This window comes from Narcine bancroftii, chromosome 7 (genome assembly GCF_036971445.1).
Source record: "Narcine bancroftii isolate sNarBan1 chromosome 7, sNarBan1.hap1, whole genome shotgun sequence".
In the NCBI taxonomy this organism is placed as follows: Eukaryota; Metazoa; Chordata; class Chondrichthyes; order Torpediniformes; family Narcinidae; genus Narcine; species Narcine bancroftii.
In genome coordinates, this window is record NC_091475.1 from 62,396,827 (window position 1) to 62,415,887 (window position 19,061).

At 39.8% G+C, this 19,061-nt stretch overlaps 1 protein-coding gene across 10 annotated transcripts in view; it reads left to right on the plus strand.

Moving 5' to 3' along the window:
• LOC138738967 (zinc finger and BTB domain-containing protein 20-like) overlaps positions 1 to 19,061 on the plus strand; it is a 462,974-nt gene that overhangs the window by 143,117 nt on the left and 300,796 nt on the right. For all 10 annotated transcript variants that reach the window (XR_011341908.1, XR_011341909.1, XM_069890223.1 and 7 more), the window contains exon 2: positions 15,852 to 15,931. The gene's annotated coding sequence lies outside the window, so the exon portion shown is untranslated. The remainder of the gene's footprint in view (positions 1 to 15,851; positions 15,932 to 19,061) is intronic.

A 19,061-nucleotide genomic window follows, 5' to 3' on the forward strand; every position in this document is an offset into this window, starting at 1 on the left:
TGCTGGAGTAAGACAGGGCTTCATTCTTAGTCCCCTACTCTACTTATTTTACACCTAGGACAGTGTGGCTCAGTCCAACAATAACACTTTCTGTGTTGTGTAAAAAGGGATGATGCATCAGTATATAGGAGGAAGATTGAAAAACTAGGCTGAATGGTGTACGAACAATAACTTCATTCTCAATGTAATGAAAAACAAGAAGCTGATTGTGGACCTAGGGAAGGGAAAACCAGAGATGTACGATCCAGTGATCATTGGGGGAATAAGAGATGGAGAGGGTGAGCAAATTTAAATTCCTGGGAGTCATTATTTCAGAGGACTGTTCCTGGACCCCACTCATGATGTAATTGTGAAGAAAGCATATCAACATCTCTTCTTCCTGTGGAGCTTTTATATGATATTGAAAACCTTGGCAAATTTCTACACATATGTAGTGGAAAGTTATGTTGACCAGCTGCATCAGGGTCTGGGTATATGAGCATCAATAACTCTGTGTGGAAAGCCCTGTAAAAGGTTGTGGACTCTGCCTACATTATAGGCAAAATTGTCCCCACCATGAAAAAGAATGCTGCCTTCAGAGAGCAGCAACAATCATCATGGATGCACACCACCCAGAAGTTACTCTGTTCTCACTGCTGCAATCAGGAAAAAGGTATACATCTAGGTGTTACAAGACTTGTACCACCAAATTCGGGACAGTTACCATCAGACTCCTAAACAACAAATTAAATCAGAGACTTATTTAAGGCCTTTTATCCTTTGTTCTTAAAGAAATTGCCTGGAAAAGATCTTGAATATACTGTGTTTGCTCTTTCCCTTTCTTCCTTCAGTAGCTGCGTGGTATTAGTTCAATAGATTAATGGTTTATCATGGCCAGGAAATCATCAGACCAATACCTGAATTTTCACCACACACTAGAAAGTAAAAGCCACAGATTTTAATCACTTTGTTTTTTAAACACAGTGGAAAATTTAAAACTAGACCAAAAATTAAAGTAAGTACAAAAACACAAATTTCCTACAGTACACAAAAAATAAAATTAAAAATTCATATATTTAAAATATGCCTAAGTAAGTTACAATTCACATTCATTGGAAGATGTTTGGACATTGATTGGTAAGCAAAAATCAAGGGTCAGTAATAACAATAATTAGAATTGTATTCACATTTTATGCATTAGAATGTATTCTTACAAATACATTTTGCAGCAGAGATAGATTTAATTTATTATACTGGAGAAGGCTGTTGAACAACGTACCTCATGGAGGACAAGATATGTATATGACAATATCTTCTGGATTTATTCATTTAACTGAATGTGTCTGTTCAGAATTGGGTTTAAAGATGGTAAATGCTTATGGTTTCAGTAAGAAATCTGATCTAGTTTGGCGGTGTAGGTATCCCAGCACACAAGATACTGATTGAATGCGGCAATCCAGCAAGGGCCATGCTGACTAAATGGCCTTCCTTCACGTGCTGCTGGCTGCACGGCGGGAAATAGTGAGAATCAACGGGGATGCCAGCCTATCACCGGAAGCAGCAGGACAACTGTGCCCATTGGACATGTATAAGGCAGGGCAATCAATGAATCAGTATCGACTGTACTCACCTTGCTTCCACGCCCTGCCATAGCACGCACTACATTGGTGACCCCGACTGGTCCAAACAGAGCTTTGGACCTGACAATGGAGGAACAAGCAACACTTCATGCAGTTTCACTGAAATTATCGACGTTCTGGACTTCGCAGCCGCTAGTATGGTTTGAGCAGGCCAAGGCCCAGATCATAGCTGATGCCACAAGGTATTACTACATGGTGAGCTTGCTTGACCAGGACACAGCCTCCAAGGTCATTGATTTCTTCTAGCAGATTCCAGACAGGGCAAATGTGTGGCCATCAAGGAGCTATTAACCTGTACTTTCAGGTTCTCAAAATGCAAGTGTGCAGCATGACTGTTGCACATGGACAGTTTGAGGGGACAGGGCCCCTTCTGCTCTCATGAAGATAATGTTAGCTTTAACTGATGGCCTCAAGCCTTGTTTACTCTTTGAACAGATCTTTTGGGAGCGATTAACGGAGAATATCCGACTGCTGCTCGCCGAGGCGGACTTCAACGACCCCAGGAAGGTCGCGGCTCGAGCAGATGTCCTCTGAGGAGCAAAGAGTGGCCCTCGCATCACGATAGAGATAGTCACAAGGCCTTGTGTGCAGCGGACGACTAGATCACCGCAGCGAACAGCAGGCCAACAGACCCCCCCCCTCCCCTCCCACGACCGGTGAGCAGCACTGTTTATATCACCAACAGTGGGGTTCGGAGGCCCATCCATGCCGTCCTCCCTGCGTGTTTCAGGGAAACATCACGACTGACCAATGATAGTGGCTGTGGTGGCTGGCCAACGAGTCCACCTTCTCCATCTGTGGGACTCCCTATCAGGGCCAGTGGTTCCTAGTCAACACCAGGGCCGAGATCAGTGTCCTTCCACCCTCAGCTCACGATACCCACAACGGGAAACTGGGCCAAGCCCCAAGGGCTGCAAACCACTCCAGGATCTGAACCTTTGGGACCTGCACCATTCCGCTTTGCTTTGGAAACAACTGATTCACATGCACCGAGAAAATATCACATTTGTCCAACCTCTTAAAGTTCCTACCCTCTTATCCTGGAAACATCCTGTTAAATCTCTTTGTCCCCTTTTCAAAACTTTCACACCCTTTTGGTCATGGGTTGATAAAAGTTGCACACAACATGTAGTCTAACAAAGCGACCTTACCCTTGCATTCAATACCCCAACCAATGAAGGTGGGCATGACTTCCTCACCATCCAATCTATTTGCTTAGATATAAAACCAAGTTTTTTTGTTTCTGTAGGATTAGCTTTAAGGGGATTTGAATAAATTGTCTGGATTAAACAAAACAACTTCAAGTGGTGAAACATTTACAGAAAGATAATTGGAAATAATTTGGATTTTGGTGCAACACTGAACATTAGGACGGCAAGGTTGGTGTAGTGACTAGTGCAATACCTTTACAGTGCCAGCGATCGGGACTGGGGTTTGAGTCCTTCACTGTCTGTATGTTCTCCCTGTGTCTGTGTGGGTTTTCTCCAGGGGCTTCAGTTTCCTCCCACCATTCAACCATTGGTTGGTTATTAGGATGTAAATTGGGTGGCACAGACTTGTGAGCTGAAATGGCCTGTTACTGTACTACATGTCTAAATTTAAATTACTGCATTTAAATAACTTTATTTATATAGCAAATCAATTATGACAAATATGACAGTGCCATATTTTCTTCCATGCTGAATATGACAGATTGAGCAAATTTGCCCTGTGCAGTGGTTATTATAAGTAATTAAATTTTACAAAGGGCAACATAGACCTCATTTAGTCAAGTTAAACTGAGTGGATGATACATTGGAATGACGAAGAGGAAAGATACTCTTCAGAAGCATAGTCAAATTAGTTAATATGGAACAATTTTTTCTGAGCAACAATTAGTGTTTTTTTTCTTTTGAAAATATAATGTAGCCTTGAAAATCATTTCCTTTATAATACTTTATCATATCTGTCAGGACCAGCAAATAAAATATTGCAGTGAAGTTTTTCATTGAAACCTTATAAATTTTGCTTGTGTGCTTTTTAAATGAGAACTTCCTATGGTAGGTACTTCTGTCCATTTCTTTTCAAACTGTTTATTTTTTTTCTCTCTTTTCTGTTGTTGAGTCATTTGGCCTCTAATCATTCACTTCATCCATTTGGAGAAAGTCTTTCCCAGCTGAGAATTCTAAGTACAATCAAAATGGGTTGGGTGAAAAAAATGCTCTGAAATACATGACTTTATAAAGGACATTTTCTGGTTTTGAAATTAGCACTTCCTTTTGGCTAGAAAACTGATGTGCCTTCCAGATTGATTACCTCATTTTATAGATAAATGTAAAAAATAAATCCTTTTCTTTGTCATAGGCCTTCAGCACTTAAAAATGATCAGTTCATAGATCAACTGTTAGTTAATTCCTCCATCAAATATTCTGAGAAAACCGACGTGGCCTTGTGGACTAAATATGGTTGTGAAAGTAGAGGATGGTTTTATAGCGTGGTGCTGCATTCCATAAATGCTGGGATATTTACCAACTACTTTATAGACACCATCCAAGCTGGTGAGGAAGCCAGCTTCCTCACAATGACTGCAGATGCTGGAAAACTGTAGCAACATTCAAAGTGCTGGAGGAGTTCAGGCAGCATCCATGAAAAGCAACAATCGACGTTTTGGGCCAAAAATCCTTTGTCAGGGATATCACGAACTGGGCAGACACCCTCTAATAAAGGGATGGGGAGGAGAGAGCTATAGGAAGGAGCACCTGCTGGCAGATGATGGGTGAACACAGGTTGGAATGGAGAGAAGAAAGAAGCTAAGAGATGATCGGGGAAATGAGTAGAGGGTGAGAGGCTCTCCAATATGTGACTCAATTAGCAGAATGAGCAGGACATGCAATTTTTTAAGGAAAAATTCATTTAATGCATTTAAGAAAAAATAAAGTGAAATTAAGGAATAATAATAATGACATATTTGAATGAATAAAGAGCTTCCTTTACATAATTAAAATTCCTTTCCATAATTTAAATTGATTTAAATAATGATGGACTAGTGTTTTTCCAAGTGTACTTTTTGGGGGTGGGGGTGGGGGGGGTGGTTGGAAATAAAATCAGAAGAAATTAATTTAAGCAACCAAGGTTTTTGAGACAGGTTGACATAGGTTACAGCTGAGGAACAGTAAGATTCAGTCTTCTGGAAAGAGAAAACAATTGCTTTTGAATAGTGTAAACAAAAGCAATCAAGTAATTGCTTCATATATTGTAAATGTGCTCAATTGTTCAGGATTTCAAGAATTAATATCCAATATTGGCCGAGCATATGTTGGCTGGTTGGGGACGTGATCCTTTTGAATGCTTCACTCAATTTGTAATTGAACTTCCAGTGTTTTGGGATTGGGTGCGTCTGATCTGTCTGACTTGTAGTGGGAATGATTGAAGTAACCCTGTTTGGTTAGAAGTGGCTTTTTGTCAAGTGATGAATCAGTTTTTAAAAAAAAGACACGTGTTCAAGATAAATAAGTATGTGTGGCACACATCTTCAACACATGTTTATGTCCACAAACTGACCCAGAACGTTAACATTGAGAACATGATTTAATGTGGTGAGATTTATGCAAACTTAGATGGGTAAAATCAAGTCAAGTTGAACAAGTTTATGCACAAGTACAAGCAGTACAACACGACGAAATAGGATTCTCCAGTCTTTGGTGCAAAACATGCAGACACACAACCAGACATAGCACAGTCAGACCAACAATACATATGCAGGACAAGTACTGTATTCATATATACAGATAAATATTTCATAAATATGAAAGTCTCAGATGGTTTGTGTGAGCAATCACTCAGCATTCTCACTGCCAGTGGGAAGAAACTGTTTCTCAGGTGCTGGCTCTCATACTCCAGTACACCTCTCCCAATTGGAGCAGCTGAAAGATTATGTATTGTTGGGTGGAAGGAGTCCTCATGATTTTGCGCACCCTCTTCAGACAATGATTCTGGTAGATCTCCTTGATGAGATGGAGGGAGAGTCCCGTGATCCTCTTTGCCATTCTTATGGTCCTGTAGATTGACCTCCCGTCCATTTCTCTGCAGCAACCGTACCACAATGTGATGGAAGCTGCCAGGATGCTCTAGATAGAGCCCCTGTAGAAGGTTGACATGATGGTGGACGATAGTCTTGTCTGCTTCGAAGTTGCACCTTCCTGACAAGTGAGAAGATTTGTATCCACAATAGATTGCTAGTTAAGTGGACTCCAAGGAACCTGGTGCTGTCTACTCTCTCCACTACAGATGTATTGATGTGTAGTGGAGGGTGGTCATTCCTGATACTCCTGAAGTTCATGATCATCTCCTTCATCTTGACAATGGGAAGTAAAAAAATGTTTTGGGATATGAAGATTAATTAGATTTATTTTCACAATAAATTTGCAATGCAGTGGTTGAGATTTTGGTGGTAAATAGCAAATGAATCCTTTTTATAAACATCTTCAACATAGTTCTGACATCCTGATGCCCCCAATTTTTGCTAGTAAATGGCAGGCCTGGGTTCTTGAATAATCTGAATTCTGGTTCAGTGAAACATGAACAAACCTGGTTGTGAGGCAAATAATTAATTCATTTTGGTGGTAATTATTGATAAAACATAAACTAGAAAATCATCCCACAATCATTGTTAGATTAAATATTTTTATTTCTGCAATGGGGTTGAAATTCCCATGTTGTGGAATGGATCAAAGAAGCTGGTCATCACAAGGGAAGAAGAAGAGAGAAACTGGCGATTTCCTCAAAAACCAGGGTGTAGTTGTACATGGGCTCTAGATATACCTGCCTATTTTTCCAGGATGTGGGACAGTAGCTCGCTGTTCTAATTCTCCTTTAGTATTACTCCCCAACTCTTCTTATGCCCATGCGGAACTGGACAATTTCATTAGCTTCACTGCCAATTTACACACATCCATTAAGTTTACCTGAATTGTTTTTGTCTCTTTCCCTTTCCTTGACCTCTCAGTCTCCATCTCAGAGAGAAAACTATCCACTGAAATCTGTTACAAGCCCAGAAATGGTTGAATTGTACTTGTACTTAAGTACAAGAAATAAAAGGAAAAAGAAATTGAGAAATAGTCTAAATTGTAGGCAGTGTTTCTGGTTGCTGACCAACTTGCCAATATATTCATGGATATCTTTAACATCTCATTCCGACAGGGCTTGATACCCTCCTGCTTCAAACAGGCCTCAATCGAACTGGTGCCCAAAAAGAGTGTGGTAAACTGTCTAAATGTCTACCAACCAGTGATGGTGTTTTTAGAGGCTGATGATGAAGCACATTAGCTCTTGCCTGAGCGATGACAAGGATGCATTCCAATTTTTATACTGCAGCAACAGGTCTACAGCAGATGCCATCTCACTAGCACAAAGATCTGGTACCCTGGAGATCAAGAACTCATACATCAGGATGCTCTTTAGTGACTACAGATCGACATTTAACACCATCATCCCCTCAAAACTGATCAGCCATCTCCAAGACCTGGGGCTGTGTAATTGGATCCTGGATTTCTTCACCTCCAGACCCCAATCAATGAGGATTAATAAGAACATTACTCCACAATCTCTATTGGTACTGGAGCAACACTGGGCTGCATTCTTAGATGTTTGCTCTATCTTTGCTCTATTTGTTTTACTTGGCTAGGTACAACAAAACACCATCTACAAATTCGCTGATGATGCCAAAAAGTGGATTATATCAAAATAAGTGATGAGTCAGGAGGGAGTTTGAAAACTTGGCTGAATGGTGTACTAACAACAATCTTGCACTTAATGTCACCAAAACAAAGAGCTAATTGTGGACTTTGGGAAGAGAAAACCAGAGGTATACAATCCAGTGATCATTGGGGTTTAGAGGTGAAGATGGTGAGCAAATTTAAATTCCTGGGAGTCAATATCTCAGAGGACTGTTCTTGGATCCTACATACTAATGTAGTTGTGAAGAAAGGACATCAGTGCCTCTGCTTCCTCAGGAATATTTAGAAATTTGCTATGACATTAAAAACCTTGGCAAACTTCTATATGTGTAGTGGAAAATGTGTTGACTGACTGCATCAGGGTTTGGTAGGGGGGGCACCAATACCTCTGAGCCTGACAATCTGGGTCATGCCAGTCTACTTCTTCAGGTATCACTTATCAAGTCAAATAAAATTTCCTTGATCTCAATCAGAAAGACGATAGTTTTTTGTCCAAAAAAATTGTTTGCAAAATACACCTGTCTAGTGCTACTAAAATTAAATCATGCACCAAAACTAGTGTTGCTGAAAGTGTACCTGTGGAGCTTTTTTAAAAATTTAACACAATATTAAGTTCGACAAAAGTGGCTCATTATTGCTTTAATTTCTATGTGATAAGTTATCACATGTCGTTTACCAGTGTTTAATTAGGTCTAGCTGAGCACTAATACTTTAAAATAAAGCATCTTTTCTAAGGAAGGCGTGCAGTTTAATCAAACATAATCTTCCCCACTGCAAGAAGAGTTTGCAGTTTTTAATTGACATTGACAAGCAAGCGCAAACACTTGAACTGTTAATATAGTATTTTAGTTGTGCCAATACAGTAAATATTTCCTCTGTTGACAATATTCACTTGAACGTTAGCTAAATAGGGCTCAAAGAATGTTTAAGGACCCTTTCCATCCAACACAATGCATTTTTGACACTATCATTAGGAAGGAGCTACAGGAACCTCAAAATCAGGACTGCCAGGCTGGGAAATAGCTTCTTCCCTCAGATTATGAGATTTATGAATAATATCATGTAACTGAGTAAAAAATTCCAAGATAGGACTTGCGACCTATGCACACATACAACCAAAAATTTAAAAAAATATAAAGAGAAAATTACAATTTACAGGGATTATGTTGTATTTGACAAATTATAACAGGAATACAAGGCATGTTACAGCCAAAATGTGCGTACTTACCTTGTTAGTTGGCCGTTAGGGGTAAGATATCCTAATTATATACTTAGGGGTCCGTAGGCTGGGGGCAGCCATCTTTATTCCTGTGCACATGGACTAGAATGTGGAAAGATTCACCAAGGTTGATCTACAAATTCAGGAAGCTTTAAGTTGTTATTGTCAAATCTATGATGAAAAAGAAGATTTGATTAAAAAGTGTGCTTTTAAGGGGAGACAAAATGGCAGCTGTAGAGGCTCCCCATAAAAAGATTAGAAGAAAGAGGTTAAGGTATAGAAATCACCTGTTGGAACCCACATAAGACACAGAATAGTTTAGAAAACAGTAAAGAGATAAAATAACATGCAAAAAAGCAAAAAGAGGAGAGAATGTAAAAATCTTACCTTGTGGCAGAGAGAATGAAGCTGAGGATGGCAACGGTTACAATGCTGGGCACCTGAACAGGGACCTTCTCATCGGAAGGAGAGCGCATGGGAGGAGGTGAACGAGGGCAGCCTGTGGGTGGCTAGCCCATGAAGGCGCCCAGTGAGGATGGCAATTGAGGAGCCGGGAACATTATCGGGCGCAGGAGTTCAGGGAGTGCAGGAAAGAGAAGATCAAGATGGGATGGAGATGACGGCAGCAGAAGCAGATGTAGCAGTGGTGGTAGTAAGGATGGGGAGCTTGAAGGCTCGATGTAGGGGGATCTGGGCTGAGAGGGTGGGGATGTCTATATCGATGCTGGTGGTGTCAGGAGTAGGGGAGATGAGGGGGTGGCGATGGTGACAGCAGAGGTAAACTGGGAGGTGCGGGACTAGGGGAATCAGATAACAGCAACGGCGGAGAGGAGTCCACAGGCTAGTAAGAGAGGTGCCAGGGAAAATGAAGACTTAACTGGTAAGATCGTTTCAACTGGCAGATGAGAGGAAGTCAGGTCCAGGGTGTCTGAGGCATTGGGCCTGATAGATTGCAGAGGTCGTACAGCCAGAGGGAGATTAGCAGGAAAGATACGTGGCAGGGCGGCCTAGATTCGGAGGGCGAGTTGGAAGAGGAGAAAGATGAAGAAGGGTGAGGAGGTGAAAGAAAGACAGTGCAGGGTGATAGAAGACTGACAAAAGAGGCAGTGGGTTTAATTCCTTTTTCTAGCAAAATATTAGAGGCAAATTAAAAAGACTTTGAGGACCCTGGTGGCAGGGCAAGGTGAAATTAAGGAAAGGTTAAACAGCATAACGAAAAGTGTATCAGAAACAGAGGAGAGAATTAAAAGTGTAGAGTGAAGACTGGATAAAGGGGAGAATGAAATGGTTAGGGATAGAGTAAAGATGTGGGAGAGAATAGATATGTTAGAGAATATTAATAGGAGAAATATGATTAAGATTATGGGGGTTAAGGAGGGAAGAAACACCATGGGGTTCCTGCAAAAATGGATACAGGATGTACTTAGGAGGGATAAAATAGGAAACAACTTGGAAATAGAGTGGGTCCACTGGTCTCTCATCCCATGCCTGGGTCGCACTATGGCCATACCCAATCCTGGTGAGACTCGTGCGCTATCACAATAGAGAGAGGATTTTGAAGGCGGTGGCAAAAGCAAGGGGAGGCGTCTGGTGGAATATGAAGGGGGGGGAGGTCCTATTCTATCCAGATATAAGTGCAGTGTTGTTAAAGTGCAGGAGGGAGTTTGATTTGGTGAAGAAGATTTTGAAACAAAAAGGAATTGAATTTACCTTCCTTTCCCTGGCAATGTTTTTAAATTTTTTTTATTTTTCACACTATAAACCATACTGACCAAAATACCATAGACATTTTTTCTCTTGAATATAAACAGTGTCATTTTCTCCCCTTTTTCCCCTCTCCCTTCCCTTCCTCCCTCACCCCCCTTCTCATTTATTTAAAGTTCAATCTATAAGATACATTAAACCCGTTAAACAATGTCGTCACTTAATAAAAATAAATAGAAATTTTTGTCATTTACTTTTATACTCTGAGTCAGTTCATTTCGTTGTCTTCTCCTTCTGTCATTTTAGGTGGTGGAGGAGGTCCGTGGTAGGATTTCTCTATTGTATTTCATGTATGGTTCCCATATTTGTTTGAATATTGTGATATTATTTCTTATATTATATGTTATTTTTTTCCAATGGAATACATTTATTAATTTCTATGTTCCATTGCTGTATTCTCTTCTAATTTCCAGGTTGACATAATACATTTTTTTGCTACAGCTAAGGCTATCATAATAAATTTTTTTTGTGTTCCATCTAAATCAAGTCCAAATTCTTTATTTCTTGTATTACTTAGAAGCAAGATCTCTGGGTTTTTTGGTATATTGCTTTTTATGATTTTATTTAATATCTGATTTAGATCTTTACAAAATTTTTTCACTTTCTCACATGCCCAAATTGCATGTATTGTTGTTCCCGTTTCCTTTTTACAGCGAAAACATCTGTCTGATACTGTTGGGTCCCATTTATTTAACATTTGGGGTGCGATGTAAAGCCTGTGTAACCAATTATATTGTATCATGCGTAACCTCGTGTTTATTGTATTTCTCATAGCTCCGGAGCATAGCTTTTCCCATGTTTCATTCTTTATCTTTATGTTTAGATCTTGTTCCCATTTTTGTTTAGGTTTACAGTTTGTTTTGTCATTCTCCTTTTCTTGCAGTTTGATGTACATGTTTGTTATAAATTATCATTGTGTCTGTAATCACATATTCTAAATTGCTTCCTTCTGGTAACCTCAGACTGTTTCCCAATTTGTTCTTCAAGTAGGTTTTCAGTTGGTGGTATGCAAACATTATATCGTGAGTTATATCATATTTGTCCTTCATTTGTTCAAAAGATAATAATTTATTTCCCGAAAAACAATCCCTTTTCTCTCCTATTCTCTGAAGGAAAGGTTATTTATTGTGAAAGGGATTAGTTGATTTTGTGTCAATATTAATTTTGGTAGTTGATAATTTATTTTATTCCTTTCTATGTGAATCTTCTTCCAAATGTTGAGCAGATGGTGCAATACTGGTGAATTCCTACGTTGCACCAATTTATCATCCCACTTGTATAGTATATGTTCAGGTATCTTCTCCCCTATTTTATCTCGTTCTAATCTGGTCCAATCTGGTTTTTCCCTTGTTTGATAAAAATCTGATCAGTATCTTGATTGTGCTGCTCTATAATAATTCTTAAAGTTTGGTAGTTGTAAGCCTCCTTGTTTGTACCATTCTGTTAATTTATCTAGTGGTATCCTTGGTTTCCCCCCTTTCCATAAGAATTTCCTTATTATTTTCTTTAGCTCCTTCTGTTAGGTGAATTGGTAATGATTGAAATAGGTATTGTATCCTTGGGAAGATGTTCATTTTAATAGTTTATCCTTCTTATCAGTGTTAGTGGTAAGTCTTTTGAAGATAGTTGGGGCGGGAGGAGAAAAAAGGCTTTTTTAGGACCCAATCACCTGTCCCAAGGATCTATGGAAGAGAATCAGGACGGACATCAAGCATCAGGGAATAAGGACAGGGAAGGGCATAATGGAGTGGTTTGAGGATAATGAACAAGTCAATTAAATCCATGTTTTAATGTAAATGGGATAAAAGTGTCAATTAAGAAAAGGAGAGTCTTGGTTTACCTAAAAAAAAATCCAGATGGCTATAGTAGGAGACCCACCTTACAGAACAAGAGCATTTAAAATTAAAGAGAGGGTGGGTGGGCCAGTTGGTGATGTCCTCCTTCAATTCTAGGGCCAGGGGAGTGGCCATTTTGATAAGGAGGAATGTTCTAATGGTGATCAAGGATGTGGTCACGGACTCTGTGGGGAGATTCGTAATGATACATTGCCAAATAATCTCAGAATTTCGATGACAGAAAACTATAGGAATTTGGTGAACAAAAAACTCATGCAATACATTAAAACATATCAAACAGAAAAGTTGATTTTAGGATCCAGACAGCAGTATTATGAGCTGGGGGAGAAGGCCCACAAAATCTTGTCCTGGCAGGTAAGGGTAGAAGAGGCCTTAAGATCAATTAATGCGATTTGAACTGGGGAAGGCAAGTTCTCATAAAAAAACAATAAATAAATGATACATTTGGGAGATTTTACAAGGAGTTGCATAAATCAGTATCAAGGGGTGATCCCACCAAAGTAGATGATTTGCTTTCATTTAACTTATCAAATTTGGATCGGGAAGAACGAAAGAGGCTGAATGCCCTTTTCTCTAAAGACAAAGTTACAGGGACCCTGAGCTCTTGGCAAGCTGGCAAATCACTGAGAGAGGAATTTTATAAAGAGTTTAAAGATCTGCAAATTCTCCTAATGAAGGTGGTTGATCAGGCGGCGAAGACGCATACCCTCCCAGAGTCTTTCTCAACAGTATTCATCATGGTGATACCTAAAAAAATGCACCTATCCATGGTGTTCTGCCTCATATAGACCCATCTCATTATTAAATAAAGACTATAAAATCATTGCAAAAGCATTGGGTAACAGGTTGACAAAATATTTGGCGAAATTAATGAATCCAGATCAAGCTGGAGGCAGTAGAAAGGAGGCATTCACCAAACAATATAGCTCGATTGCTTAATAAATTACATCTGGCACAGTCAGGGGTGGATCCTGGAACAGTCATATCTCTGGATGCAGAGAAGGCCTTTGACAGACTGGAATGAGAGTTTTTGTTCCAGGTACAGGAGAAATGTGGATTGGGTCAAACATTTATTAATTGGATGAAGAAACTACATCATAAACCCCAGGCAAAATTTATTACAATGGGAAGATGTCTCCAGTGTTTCCATTAAGTAGGTCCAGTAGGCAGGACTCCCCATTGTCTCCAGTGCTGTTTATATTGGCAATTGAGTCACTGGTGGAAGCCATTCGGCGGGATCCAGACATTAAGTGGTTCACTGTGGGTAATATGATCCTGGACACCTGGTGCCAAAAGAGGATCAGGTATATTGAGGACTGTTATAAGCAAAGGCAGCTCGTCATTTGATCAATTGAGAAATAAATGTGGTCTATCTAATAGAAAATTCTTCTGCTATCTACAAATAAGATTATTTTAAGGGAAAAATTAGGACTGCTTATAACCCTGCCTAGATGTAGTAATGTGGAGATTCTAATTCAAAATTTATTTCTTGAATATATTACATATTTCAAAGTGAGAGCCCGAAGCCCAGCTTACATAGATCGAGGGATAGATGAAAGTCGAACTTAGGTACAGCAATAAATGAAGAGTGGTGGTAAGACCTGTGACTGGACAGTATGACTGGAGTCATTAACGCCAGATACAAGTGGTGTAATATAACATTTTGCTCCATCTGTACCTCCCGCAACAAAAATTACATGAAGCCCGAAATGTCAGAAATGTGCGTCGTGTGGTGTGGAGATTAGAATCTTTGTCCACTCCACCTGGTTATGTACAAAGTTGAGATCCTTCTGGGAAGAACTGGGGGACATTCTGAAAAAAATTGCAAAAGTGGATTTTCCACAAGATCCAGAGATCTACTTTTGGGGGATATTGGAAATGTGAGTTTTAGACTGCCCAAATACCAAATTCAGTTTGTGAAGGTCTCCTTGGCGGTATCCAGGAAGTTTATTAACGGTCACATGGAAGTCCGACTCCCAACTAAATAACACACGATGGAATATGGAAATGCAGAGTTGCATTCCCTTGGAGAAAATCCCTTACAATCTTAGGGGTTGGGGGGTGGGGGGAACATGACACATTTGTTAAAGTGTGGCAGCCATATCTGAAATACATGGGCATTGTAAATTGACTTGTTCCTCCTCCTCTCGAAATATGGGCACTATAAAAATCTGTCCCAGCAGGGAAAGGAGAGGAGTTAAGGAAATGGAACAAGGCGCAGGCAACGTGCATGTTTCTTTAGTTGTTTTGCTTTTATTTTAGTTTTATTTCCTTTTTATTCCTCACTTGTATTATTTAGTTAGCTTGGTCATTCTTTCATAGGTTTTAGTGGGGGCTCTGAACCCCACTATAATTAGTATGGTTATATGTTTGAGGCAAGGGTGGAGGGGGATGCACTGTACATTTCATGTATGTTAAAAAGGATTGCATTGGTTGTTTTAATTACTTTACGAGTCTATAAAGACCAAAATAAAATAATTTTTTATAAGTTTGCTTTAGATGTTGGTACTCCATGCACGTGGGAAAAATTCTGACATGTCCATTTGGAGATATGACTGATCTCCCGGTCCCAATTACGGTCATAATTTGGGGAGAACCTGTACTGCCTCTATATATATTTATTTTAAATTGTGTTTTTATGTATATGCATTATGTGATTATTACCTGCTGTGTGGTGGTCTTGAGAAACACTCTCTGCTTGTGTATGAACAGTCAGAAGATAATAAACTTGAACTTGTAGTGCACACATCAAAAGTTGATAGAACTTTGTTTAAGAAGCCATAAATGCGTTTGACATGTACTTTTGCTTTGGAAAATTCTGACACAACCAAGAGGTTGAATATTTGGAAATATGAATGTACATTTCACTTAATTTTTGCTTAGTGTTAACATTGAGCTGCTTCATACAGTTTCAAAAGAAGAAGTTAAATAACTAATTTGTCATAATTTGTCATTGAATTATCTGAGCTGTGATAGTGCAGCTTATCCCCTCAGGAATCTGACCCCTTTAATATTAATTCAAATTTATTTAAAAAAATTCCTGTTGCTGACTCCTGTACTTAAAATTCAGGTATATGCAGAACATATATTTCATTGGCTGTGAAATTATTTGGAATTGTCTCTGTGAGGTACTCAAGTAAATAGAAATGTATTCAATTTCTTCTTAAACCATTATTCTGCCTTTAGGAGGGGAATAGTTCTCATCTTCATGCAACATAAATAATATGATGTGGTCTGCATAAATAAATCATTAAATTCAGGTCATCTCCCAAGATTAAGAGTATTCATTTTCTCTTATTGTCACATATCTCTTGGCCTGAGGTTTAATATGAATAATAATATATGGTAGCCAATGACACTCTGATCAATTCAATTGCAGATAATGATAATTTTAAAAAAATTCCAATAATACTATAATGGTTTAGCATGTCTTTAGGAAGGCTGTGGTTGAACGTTTTGAATCATAGCATTTGGTCTGGCTAAGGTGCGCAAACTTTGTTGTAAATGTCCAATTTACAGGATTTGATCTGATATCAATTATTTTTTTATTTATTTAGAAATCACTGCACCCAATAATCAAACATAGATAAGGAAAGTTAGACCATGCTAAATGTGACTACAGTATAATTTAAAAACATAATTTAAAAATGTGTTTTAACAATTCACAATTCTCTTTCAGATTATGTGATGACAAAATTGAATGCAAGGTGGAATAGCATTAAAGAGAAGATAACATTGCTGGAAGATACACTTGGTACAGTAAGTACAGTTTTATATTTATTTTAGTCATAGCATGAAATAATTCAGCTATGTTGCATTGGTTGCTGTACATTTCTTGTTGTCTAACAAGAAACTTCCTATCATTTACATCTTAATCTAATATCCCTGACTTCTCTGATGCTAGTATCCAACTTTACCCACAGCTTGCACATAGTTTCCAGTGACTCCAGATCATTGGATTCCCCTCTCAACATCATCAAAATAAGATTGTAAGAGTGCAAAAACGATTTACAAGGATCTTGCTGGCGCTTGAGGGACAGTTTATACAGGTTAGGACTTTATTCCTTGGAGCATCAGAAAGAATTAGGGGAGGTTTGGTAGAGGTACATAAAATTATGAGGAGTATAGATGAGTAAATACAAGCAGGCTTTTTCCATTGAAGTGAGCTGAGAAGAACTGGAGGGCATGGACTTAAAGGTAGTTAAATGATGAGATGTTTAAAGGGAATATTAAGGGGAGCAGCTAACTGAAGTGGTTTATGTGGGGCCAATTTCAATATTGAAGAAAAATTTGGACAGATATGTGGATGGGAGGAGTATTGAGGGCTATAGTCTGGGTGAGTGCTCTCCATATAACACGATCTTGGGAAGGCGATGGTCCTCCATTCTGGAGACGTGACCCATCCAGCGCAGCTGGATCTTCAGCAGCGTGGACTCGATGCTGTCGACCTCTGCCATCTCGAGTACTTCGACGTTAGGGATGTAAGCGCTCCAATGGATGTTGAGGATGGAGCGGAGACAACGGTGGTGGAAGCGTTCTAGGAGCCGTAGGTGGTGCCGGTAGAGGACCCATGATTCGGAGCCTAACAGGAGTTCGGCAGAGGTGCACCAAAGAAAAGGTACAAGGACTGCCTAAAGAAATCTCTTGGTGCCTGCCACATTGACCACCGCCAGTGGGCTGATATCGCCTCAAACCGTGCATCTTGGCGCCTCACAGTTTGGCGGGCAGCAACCTCCTTTGAAGAAGACCGCAGAGCCTACCTCACTGACAAAAGGCAAAGGAGGAAAAACCCAACACCCATCCCCAACCAACCAATTTTCCCCTGCAACCGCTGCAATCGTGTCTGCCTGTCCCGCATCGGACTTGTCAGCCACAAACGAGTCTGCAGCTGACGTGGACTTTTTACCCCCTCCATAAATCTTCGTCCGCGAAGCCAAGCCAAAGAAAGAGAGTCTGGGTGAAGATCAACACAGAATAATAGTTCAGCACAGATCAGATTGTTCTATGGTTGTAATTTCTAGTTATTCCTTAAATAATTCACTGCTTCAGACCATTTTAAAAACTATAATATCAATAGCACATCTTTGCAACTGTATAAATTTGAGAAAAATCAGCGCATAATACAATTTGAAGCTAAAAATACCACCACCATTTCAAAATTTGTCAGTGCAGGTGCCTAACCTTTTATCCGGAATTCCAAAATCTGGCAACCTCTAAAAATGGACACTTTTTTCAGTAGATGACGTCTGCTCATCAAAGATGGAGTTTGGCGCCAAACACGACCCGACGCATCCCTCTCTCAACTCCTGTGTATCCCGTCGTGTTCTTTATAAGCACCTCCGAATAGCCTATACTGATACCAGTTCAGTGTCGCGGTGCTTTCAGCTGGCCTGGCGGCAGCGGCTGAATGGCCGTTGTCGCTACCCATAATCCCCCAAGCAGCTGAAACCGCTGTACCAGTGCCAGCACAGGGGGACCGAGAAGGGGGCCATTCTCCTGGTGCTGGTTCAGGGGAGAGGGGAGGAAGAGATGGCAGCGTGACTCAGTCGGGCAAGGGGGGAGAGACGATAGTGTGACTTGGACAGGTGAAGGGTGAGAAAGGTACCGGTGTGACTCGGGTGGGGGATGGATGCGGCAGCACGACTCAGGCGGGCTTAAAGGGAAGGAAATCAAAATGATTCTGAAATCCAGAAGATTCTGAACAACAGCAGGTTTCCAGTCCCGACAATCACAGATAAAAGATTAGACACCTGTAATAAAAAAGCAATTTGATTTGTTTGATTATTATAAGCCAGTGGTCCTTTAAAAATATTAATTGCATGAAATAACACACCTTTTTTTGTTTCCCTTGGGAAATGCCATTTCATTCTCTCAGTTCACATTACTGTATGTTTGCAAATGCATCACGGATAGTTTCTTACATTAGAACAGTGGCAATACTTTGACAATATTTCAGCTTTAAAATGCAATAGGGCCGGGAAAGATGATTAATGAATGTCGATGTCCCCAATAATTTAGATGTCATTTTTAAAAAAGGTTTGAGGCACTCAAATTTTGCTGACTATAATTCTCAGTAAATTAATTTGTATTTGGCAATGCATTTTTATTTTTGTGATTATAGACATTTGTAGGCATTTATAGTGTTACGAGCCCAGAGGACCCCAAAACCCAGCAGCAATAGATATTCACCAAGACAAATGGCTCCTTAAACAAAAGTTGCTTTTAATTAGCTCTAACCTAACTTAACTCCCCCCTCCTCTATTTCTAAGTGCACGTGTATGTAATATGTCTGTAAGTTTAGAAAAGTTCACAATTCACAATCCATTCTCACTTCTCATTCCTCCAAGTTTACTGGTTACAGGCAATTCTTTTACTGTGCACAGAATATAACATTTATGAAGTTCACCAGGCTTTGGTGCTTGTAAGGTAAATGGTTACCACTCAGGAAGTTTCTTTTGGTTTTCAGAGAGAGATTTCTTGTTCCTGGACACAAACTGATCTCTTTTAATCAGCCATGTCAGTGTCTGGCTAAAGAAACTTGCCCCATCAGGGTTTTCCAGATGATAACCTCTTTCAGGTCACCACAGTGTTCCTTTTTGTTTCTCTTATTTCAAGTGAAACATTATACAGCCAGTCCTCTCCTCTTGTATGGACCACAAGGGCTTTGACCAGACTGAATTCACAACCCGTTTTCCAAATGAGGTTTTTCCACAAGCTTGCCAGCATGTCCTGTTCCAGTCCCAGCTGCTGCTGAACTGTAAAAACTGTCGAACTGAATTCTCTTTCTTGCTCTCAGAGAAAAGCCTGGTTTACTCTCTCTGCTTGCAAAACCATATGACCCTCTTAGAACAGCAACCTCCACTCAGACAGCCTGCGGCTCTGGACATAA